At 37.6% G+C, this 10231-nt stretch overlaps 1 long non-coding RNA gene across 1 annotated transcript; it reads right to left on the reverse strand.

Annotated features, from left to right (window-relative positions):
* Positions 1–772: 772 nt before the first annotated feature.
* On the reverse strand, positions 773–9862 carry LOC114480703 (uncharacterized). The gene is made up of 3 exons (XR_003676158.1): positions 9748–9862; positions 1812–1814; positions 773–784 (listed from the first exon to the last, which is right to left on the reverse strand). It is a non-coding gene; the product is annotated as an uncharacterized LOC114480703 (long non-coding RNA).
* Positions 9863–10231: the final 369 nt, after the last annotated feature.

The raw sequence follows: 10231 nt of genomic DNA on the forward strand, positions 1-10231 counted from the left end.
CATAACCACGTGTGTGTGTGTGTGTGTGTGTGTGTGTGTGTGTGTGTGTGTGTGTGTGTGTGTGTGTGTGTGTGTGTGTGTGTGTGTGTGTGTGTGTGTGTGTGTGTGTGTGTGTGTGTGTGTGTGAAAGGGATAAAGCCTGTAGCCTGTTTTGCATCTCGAGAGAAAACCATTTACACTTTGTAAATCGTTTAACACGGTTATTTACGCTACGCAAATGTTCTTTCCATTTGCAGAAAGAGACAAACTGTATGTTGATGAAAAAGGTGCGAGTCGCTATAGTTAGCATTAGCATTGATGGGATGGAAAACAGTGTCTGCCAACAAATCCTTAAAAAAAACGACTGTAAGTCATGAAATCAAAAGAAATGACAACAACAACAAAAAATCATCAAATAACTGTTATTTTTAATTTTTAAATAAACATAAATAAAAATCTAATTTAAAGCTTAAAAACTAAAACTTTGGAGTTAATAGATAGATAATTGCATATTATGAGAAGGTTATTGTATATAAATAAGTGTAGTACTAGATATTACAAGAGGTAGGATCATATAAGTTTATACTTCTTCCCACTCCTTTTTGAACATGTATAGGTGCATGTGCAGAATTTTGTAACCATTGTTACATTTGTTTGTTTTTTAATTACTACTATTATTATTATTATTATTATTATTATTATTATTATTATTATTTTCATTGTGGTAAATGTACTGCTGTTGTGTTGATCTTTGAAATAAACATTTAATCAAATAAAATCAATAGATAGATATATTGATCTGGCCCTTTAAGGGAGTCAGTGATCCTCCACCTTTTTGTCCAGGTAGACTCTCCGTAGTTGTTTGCTGTTGTATTTCACTCTCCTTCAGCTGAACTCTGAGGAGCTTCTGTCTGTGAGTAAATCATCATTAATCTGTGTTTAATATGTCTGCGTTGGTATTTTATAACAGTTTATAGTTTGAGTAGAAAGCTAAAAAACTGTTAGCATTGCTAACTGTTAGCCTGTCTGTGTGATTTCCAATATTATATCAGCATTAGGCTTATCACTAGCTCGCACAATCCTTCAGTGATAATCTTGAATTAGTTTAATATATATTGTTTATTATATCATGATCCAATTGCTCTTGTTAAAGTGTGTTTTTTGTTAGTTATTTTGCTTAGTAATATCTTAAACTTACTGCTGACTCATAGATGGTTATGTAGCAACCTGTTTAGCTAGCACCAAGCTAGAAATTAGCTCCTCATCCTAGCTAGGGAAGAATATACAGTGTGCACAATATTCAGGCATGTGAGTATTTGACCATGTTATCATTTTTATATATGTTTTCCAACTATAAGCTCTGTAAACTTAAATGCTTAGTGTTTATTTTACCGTCAAAGACTACCAAAGTATATTAATATTTCGTTTTTATTCACTATACATGTCGGCACACTCACCTCAACTCTATCATATGTATGTAGAAACTAAGAAATTAATCATTTTATTGTTGTTTTCCTGACACGTTGGCCAAAAATAAAGAACAATGATTTAATTAAAGATTCCACGTGTGTCCACGTGGAATGTGAAAAAGATTATAAAATAACTAGGAAAATCATAATGATTATAAGCAGTTAAATGCATTAATATGATCTATTTTATTAGGATGTAAATAAATGATATAATTGGCTGGTGACAGAAGAGAACCTTTAGTTGACAAGGACTTTTTCCAACCATACATTATCAAAACCAATTCTTTTTAAGAAATTAAAATGTGATTATATTACTTTCATTATTATATCTATGAACAAAGAACTGTAAATTATACTATTTACCCCCTTCCATAAGATGAAAATTAACAAATAATAAATATATAACTTATTTAGTTGAAGAAAAATTCTGCACATTATTAATACTAAAATAACTTAATGAAAAATGTAGCTAGATATTCTTCTTAGAAATTCAAAACCTCAAATTGTCTTTATAAGATATTTAGGCTTAAGGGAAAATTTTTATTTTGGATTGACTGAGAACAATCTACTTATTCAATGATACAATTTAACAACATTAATAATATTCAAGGAGGAGACAGGTTTGACTTGGGAGACATAAAACAGAGGGAGGCAGGAAGCTTGAGGCAAACTGCACAAGGGTTGATAACAGACTCAATCTCCAAAGGGCCAATAAATCTGGGTGACAACTTCCTTGATACCACTTTGAGAGTATGAAGCAGAGGTCATGATCATTCCTATAAATCTGCCTCCTATATGAACTATTTCTACTTCTTTATGCTACAAGAGAAGTTATAAACAAAGCTTCATGAATAAACTGATCTAATCCAGTCCATCAAATCCACTCCAGATCCAGATGTTTGATTATAGATGTTTTCAGAGAAGATAATCGGCTGCAATCTGCCCTCCCTCCAGGATCTGTACACCCCCAGGACTCTGAGGCGTGCAGGAAAGATTGTGGCCGACCCCTCCCACCCCGGTCACAAACTGTTACAATCTCTCCCCTCTGGAAGGAGGTTTCGGTCCATCAGGACCAGAACCTCCAGACACAAAAACAGCTAATTTCCCTCTGCCACCATCCACATAAACACATTGTTATATTATTGTTTGCGTGCTCGTTTCTTTGTTTTTTGTTCCACACACCGACTACCAAGTCAAATTCCTTGTGCTGTCTCAAAAACTGTGCTTGGCCATTTAAACATTTCTGATTCTGATTGTGATTGTGAAAGAACTCCTACCTTTCCAAACACCTTCCTCCTGCTGTGATAAAGACTGAGAGACTGTCAAAAGCTGCTTGTAATTCAGTTGTAAATTTCTCTTTAAAGGTTATGTGTTGGGAGAATGACAGTTTTGCATGCGTTGGAAAGATTGTCAATTGTGAAGAAATGCAAATATTAAGGCAACGAGTGCAACTCTTCACGCCTCATTTAACCCAACAAGTACAGGGAAATTTGACTGTTTTTGAACAACTCTGTTTGTATGTGAACTATCCAACATTGATGGAATTTATCAGGTAATAATGATCTAAAGAAAGAAAATCGCTGAACAAGAGACTTGAACCATAAAATCACCAACAATGGATATGTAAACCTGATGAATGGACCATGAAGCAAAGAATGAAGGTTAATGACACCAGGAACAATTGAAGGCTGTAAAGTCCATAGTTTTATTAAGTCAAATAGAGTAAAATGAGTAAAATAGCAGTCGTTAAATGGCTACGGTTAGAGAGCATTGCAATACAGAGTGGTATCATCTGCGTATAAAGAGATCTTTACATCCACATTATTAACATAAACTGCTGTTTTATTACTAACTATTGTAAGTTACAGCTTAACAAAACAATTCTACCTACTGTGGTCACAAACATCTGGGAATGTTTATAAAAATATGAAACACTACGAGGATCCGGTTTTAGTCTTAGTCTGTTGTAAAGAGACACTTGATCCTCCGTATAAAGCTGTGTAATGCATAAGTGTGTGTGTGTGTGTGTGTGTGTATGACAGAGAGGGAAAAATCTATTTGCATGTTTTGCATCTCGAGAGAAAAATCATTTACACTTTGTAAATATTTTAACACGGTTATTTACGCTACGCAAATGTTCTTTCCATTTGCAGAAAGAGACAAACTGTGGGTTGATGAAATTGGTGCAGGTTGCCCTAGTTTATGAGCATTGAAGGGATGGAAAACAACATCTGACAACAAATCCTTAAAAAAACCATAGAGCGACTCTTTGTCACAAATTCAGGAGAAAAGACACAAAATCATTAAAATGACAAAAATTTAACTTAAAAGCTAAAACTTTGTTGGATGATTAATATCACAGGAACTAGACCCGTATCTAGAGCCACAAGAAGAACCAACAAAAATATATTTGTCTCCAAAGACACTCAGCCTCTCGTTCATGTTAATTATAATTGCTTAGTTTTGTCAACTTCATGTTTAGCTTTGGCAGAATGAAAAAACTTTTAAAGATGAAAAGCAAAAAAATGTCTTGCAAGTTGTTATAGCCTTACCGAAACTAAAAATGATCAAAGACTGAACAAACTAAAGAGGGACGATTTGTCTAATCTCACTAATTCTGTCACTCACTGTTTGTTTCTTCTTCCATGTCTGAGCAGAAACAGCAGAGGTAACACCAGACTGTTGGGAAGCTTCAACCAGATCGAACACATGTCAACCACACAAAAAACATTGACATTCATTTTTTTTTGCAATATCATAACCCAAATTGCCTGAAAGCACCAGAACCAGAATAACTGAGAGGCTGAAGAAGGAAACAGCTGTTATAGTAATTGCTAGGACATAATAATCAAAACAATGTGGGCAGGGCATATAAGCTCCACTAATCATCCAGACACAGACAATGGAGACGTTCCTGATCCCTTTACTGTTCCTCAGCCTCATGTAGGTGATGGGATGAACCACAGCCAGGTAGCGCTCCACACAGGTCAGCAGATGAAAACTCAATTTACCTATCCAGGTAAATTTCATCACAAAATACCCCCAACGTATTATAACATCATCATTTTGGAACTGTCCACAAAAGTAGAAAACAGGGCCAACCATTTCAACCAGTTCCATCAGGACCATGTTGAGGTGAAACAGTCTGAGTGACTCATGGCTGCTGAGGAGGAGGAGGAGGTCTTCTTCCTCCACTGTTGGAGGCCATGATGGAGGATGAAGATGTAGAGAGGAAGGAGGAAGAGGAAGATAGTAAAGACAGTTGTTGGGATGATGATGGAGTACGGAGGGAAGGAACTGTTTGGATTGGAGTTGTTGGTGGAGAACAAAGAGTTAGCAGCCATGTCTGAAAGAGAAAACAAAGAGAAAACAAAGAAGACACAAATATTCCTGGAATTGTTTTAGCATTTAGGTTTAACTTTAGACCAAATCTGTTATGAATAGGAATTAGTTTAAAAACTAACAGAAAGTTACTAACAGAATAGAGCCTGTCGGGCCTTGAACCCACAACCTTATTATTTAACAACAAGCCAAGTTAACATATCACTGACTAATTGACAGAAAACAGATCCAAACTAAACAGAAACATCTCAGTTTTACTGTTTACTCTTATTATTCATATAAATCTTCCTACTATTTCTACTTCTTTATGCTACAAGAAAAATTTGAAACAAAGCTTGATGAATAAACTGATATAATCCAGTCCATCCAATCCACTCCAGATCCAGATGTTTGATTGAAAGAACTCCTACCTTTCTAAACACCTTCCTCTTGCTGTGATATAGACTGAGAGATTGTCAAAACCTGCTAGTGATTCAGTTATAAAGCTCTCTTTAAAGAGTGTGTGTTGGGGGTAATAACACAGTTTTGCATGCGTTGAAAGGATCTTCAATTGTGAAGAAATGCAAATTTTAAAGCAACAAATGCAGCTCTTCATTTAACCCAGCAAGTACAGGGAAGTTTGACTGTTTTTGAATAACTCTCTGTTTGCATGTGAACTATCCAACATTGATGGGATTTATCAGGTAATAATGATCTAAAGAAAGAAAACCGCTGAACAAGAGACTTGAACCATGAAATCACCAACAATGAGAAATGGATCATGAAGCAACGAGTGAAAAATAAATGACGCGAGGAACAATTGAAGGCTGTAAAGTCCATAGTTTTTATTAAGTCAATTAGAGTAGAAATACAGTCATTAAATGGCTAAGGTTCGAGAGCATTGTAATAGACTGTGGTATCATCTGCATATAAAGAGATCTTTACATCCACATTATTAACATAAACTGCTCTTTTATTACTAACACGTGTAAGTTACAGCTTATCCAAACAATTATTTCAAGTATTTACTGTCATCATTAACATCTGGGAATGTTTAAGAAAAATATGAAACACTGCGAGGATTCAGTTTTAAATTTGCTCATTCGTCATTGGCCGTCCTCTGGCTGCAAAAGTCTTAAGTCTGTTGTAAAGAGACACTTGATCCTCCGTATAAAGCTGTGCAACACATAACTGTGTGTGTGTGTGTGTGTGTGTGTGTATGACAGAGAGGGAAAAAGCCAGTAGCATGTTTTGCATCTCTGGAGAAAACCATTTACACTTTGTAAATCGTTTAACACGGTTATAGCTTACGCTACGCAAATGCTCTTTCCATTTGCAGAAAGAGACAAACTGTGGGTTGATGGAAATGGTGCAGGTCGCTATGGTTTATGAGCATTGATGGGATGGAAAACAGCGTCTGACAACAAATCCTTACTAAAAAAACAAAAAGCAAAAGTCACAAAATCAGAAGAGAAGTCACAAAATCATCAAAATGACTCGAAAAATCTAACTTCAAGTTTAAAAACTAAAACTTTGTTGGAGATAATAGATAATACTAATGATCGTAGATTACATGAATTGTATAATTATATAGACATATCAAAAGAACTAGACCAGCAGAAGAAATGAGGATACCTTGAAAATGAGAAGAGAAACAACTCTTTATAGCCTGAACTATGTTAAAATTATTAAAGACTCAACAAACTGAAGATGGATGATTTTTTCTGATCTCACTAATCTGTCCATCACTGTTTGTTGCTTCTTCCATGTCTAAGCAGAAACAGCAGAGGTAACACCAGACTGTTGGGAAGCTCCAACCAGTTCAAAATCACTTCAACCACACAAACCACATTGTTTGTTGACAGAACCACAACTAAGTAACTCAAATTGGCTGAAAGCTTCAGCACCAGTATTCCCAGTATGGACACAATAGTAAAGAAAGCTCTCTTCTTTGATGGATCAGCCCATTGCTTGTTCCCTCCCTGCTCCCCTGGACCTGGACGGACCAGAACCAGAAGAACTGAGAGGCTGAAGAAGGAAACAGCTGCTATAGTTGTTGCTAAGACCCATTGATGGCCCTGAGGTGAGGAGGATGTATAAGCTCCACTAATCATCCAGACACAGACGATGGAGACGTTCCTGATCCTGATCCCTTTACTGTTCCTCAGCCTCATGTAGGTGATGGGATGAACCACAGCCAGGTAGCGCTCCACACAGGTCAGCAGGTGGAAACTCATCTTGCCTATCCAAGAGAGTCTCGCCAACATATATCCCCAATGTCTCATTACATAATTTTGAAAAAGTCCACAAAAGTAGAAAACATCACCAATGATTTCAACCAGTTCCATCAGGACCATGTTGTAGGTGAAACAGTCTGAGTGACTCATGGCTGCTGAGGAGGAGGAGGAGGTCTTCTTCCTCCACTGTTGGAGGCCATGATGGAGGATGAAGATGTAGAGAGGAAGGAGGAAGAGGAAGTTTGTAAAGACAGTTGTTGGGATGATGATGGAGTACGGATGGATTTGAGAACACAAGAGTGGATGGTTTAGCTTGGAGACGTTAGAGGAGAATGAAGAGTTAGCAGCCATGTCTGAAAGAACAAACAAAGAAGACTAAAAAATACTCCTGGAATGTTTTTTTTTTAGCATTTAGGTTCGACTTTAGACCGAATCTTTTATAAATAGAAATGAGTTTAAGAAATATTAGAAAATTACTAACAAAATGGAACCTGTCGGGCCTTGAACCCACAACCTTCTTTATTTAAGCAACGAGCCAACTTAACATATCACTGACTAATTAACTGAAAACGGATCCAAACTGAACATTTAATAAAATAATCCAAACACACAGAGAGCTCAGATCATGAGGACTTTTCCATATCTCAGTTTTACTGTTTACTCTCATTATTCATATAAATCTGCCTCCTTTATGAACTATTTCTAAACTTCATGAATAAACTGATCTAATCCAGTCAAGTCCATCCAATCCAGATCCAGATGTTTGAAAGAACTCCTACCTTTCCAAACACCTTCCTCCTGCTGCGATAAAGAATGAGAGACTGTCAAAACCTGCTAGTGATTCAGTTATAAAGCTCTCTTTAAAGGGTGTGTGTTGGGGGTAATAACACAGTTTTGCATGCATTGAAACAATTGTCAATTGTGAAGAAATGCAAATTTTAAAGCAACGAATGCAGCTCTTCACGGTTCATTAAACCCAACAAGTACAGGGAAATTTGACTGTTTTTGAATAACTCTCTGTTTGTATGTAAACTATCCAACATGGAATTGATTCATTATGTCATAATGATCATAATGATCTAAAGAAATAAAATCACTGAACCAGAGACTTGGACCATGAAACCACCAATAATGGACACGTAAACCTAAGAAATGGACCATGAGGCAATAAGTGAAGGATAAATGACACCAGGAACAATTGAAGGCTGTAAAAACCTTTTTTTAAGTCAAATAGAAAATAACAGTCATTCAAATTTGTCAGGTAATAATGGTCTTAAGAAAGAAAATTGCTTAAAGGTGCAGTCTGCAACTCATATAAAAGTAAATTTTTGTCATATTTACTAAAGCTGTCACTATGTAAGGACAGCTTTACATCAAACAAGTAGTTTATGTGAAAAAAAACAGACTCAGCAGCAGGGGGCAGATTGCCAGAATGCATTGCGACCGAGCAAAAAGAACCAATCAGAGCTAGGATTGTGTTTGATGGGCTGTCTGACAGCTGTTGCTCACAGGCCCCGCCCCTTTTCCGGAGCTAGATCGCCGTCTTTTTAACAGTGTATGGTCTGGAGGAGTAGAAGATGGAATTGGTGACTTTTCTGCTTGAAAGGTAATTACTGCTGCTTGATTTACATTATGTTTGATTTGTAATTGTTACACTAGAACTCTGTAGTGCATGTGTTCATGTGCACGCAGCAGCCTCCGTGTGGCTGCTGTAAGTGACACTGTGTTGCTGCTGCTGAGGTGTGTGCACGTAGAGCGAGAGAAGTGCTGCAGTAATATGCTTTTAACAGAGCATGTTATATTACTGTCATGTTGCTTTCGGATTAACGTTAGCTTGTTAGCTACACTGAGGGAGGGACATTGGAAAGTTTGGAGGCAGAGCAAGAGACCAGCGGGGAGGGAGGGGGAGAGAGGTATCTGAGGGTTGCGGCCTGCGCCTTTAACCAGACACCTGAACCTTGAAACCACCAACAAAGGGCACGTAAACCTGAGAAATGGACCATGGCAATGAACAATGAATAAATGACACCAGGAACAATTGAAGGCTGTAAAATGTATAGTTTTTATTAAGTCAGTCTGACAATAAAGTAAAATAGCAGCCGTTCAATTGCTAACGTCAGAGAACATTGCAATAGACCATGGTATCATCTGCATAAGAAGAGATCCAGTGGTGAGCCGTCAGGGCCAGCAAGGTCTTCTCTGCTGGCCGAAACATAATCAGAAAATAAATTTAATTTTAATATATTTTTTTCATAAATATGTATTAAATTATTCCTCATAGTCTTTCCTCTTCATTTCATAGCTTTCCTCTTGGTTGCGCTGCTTCCAGGATTGTATATTTTTCTTATAGCTTTCATCCAATCATATTTGAGCTGTCACGTGTTGCCAGGCTCCACGAAATCTTCCCGAGGCCTTCAGAATTAACAATGGGGGGGCGCCTGTACACTTAAATGAACTGAAACAGACAGGTTGTGATAACCAATCAGATTTTGAGTTGGCGACATCAGGGCCAGCTAGCAGGTATCACGTTGAACGTGACACGTTCTGACGTTCACGTCCTCTGATTGGATACGCACTAGTGAGAGGCAGCGCTATGCAAAGTAGAGTGCCGTTAACCAAATGGAAGCTGGTGTCCCGTTAGCGACTCGAACAAGCTAAAACGTTAATTTCGCTGTTTTTTTTCAACCCACAATGGCTGAAGGAGGAGAAGAGATTGACCTGGTCGCTGATATACATGCAACGCCATTTTCAAGACGGACCTTTCAAGAAAAACTTGATATTGTGAGGATAGGTCGTCCAACCCCCGCGCTAGCTAACCTGTCCCAGCCGGGAAAAGGGTTTGTGCGCCACTTTCAAAGCAGCAGCTACGAGCGGTATCCCTGGCTCGCAGGTTCAGAGAGACTAGGCTTTCAACACTAGCCTCCATGTCGATAGAAAAGGACTTTTTGGTGGAACTGAGACGGACAGATCAACTGTACAACAGTCATTGAAGTCTTCTTGAGGAAAGAAAGGAGGATAGATTTTGTGTTCAAATAAGCGGGGATAGTCGTTTTGGTGAGTACAAAGCTTTTTTTTCTTCTTTTTTTTCTATAATTTTGTGATTTTATTTCGTAAGCCCTGTCTTGACGGTCTGGCGGAGCGGTCTGCACCGCTTTACGGGTGCGACAATGTGCTGTTTAGTGGACTTTTGTAGACTAATTGCCTTTTATTTTTAAGTTGTGACAG

This window comes from Gouania willdenowi, chromosome 18 (assembly GCF_900634775.1).
Source record: "Gouania willdenowi chromosome 18, fGouWil2.1, whole genome shotgun sequence".
NCBI lineage: Eukaryota > Metazoa > Chordata > Actinopteri > Blenniiformes > Gobiesocidae > Gouania > Gouania willdenowi.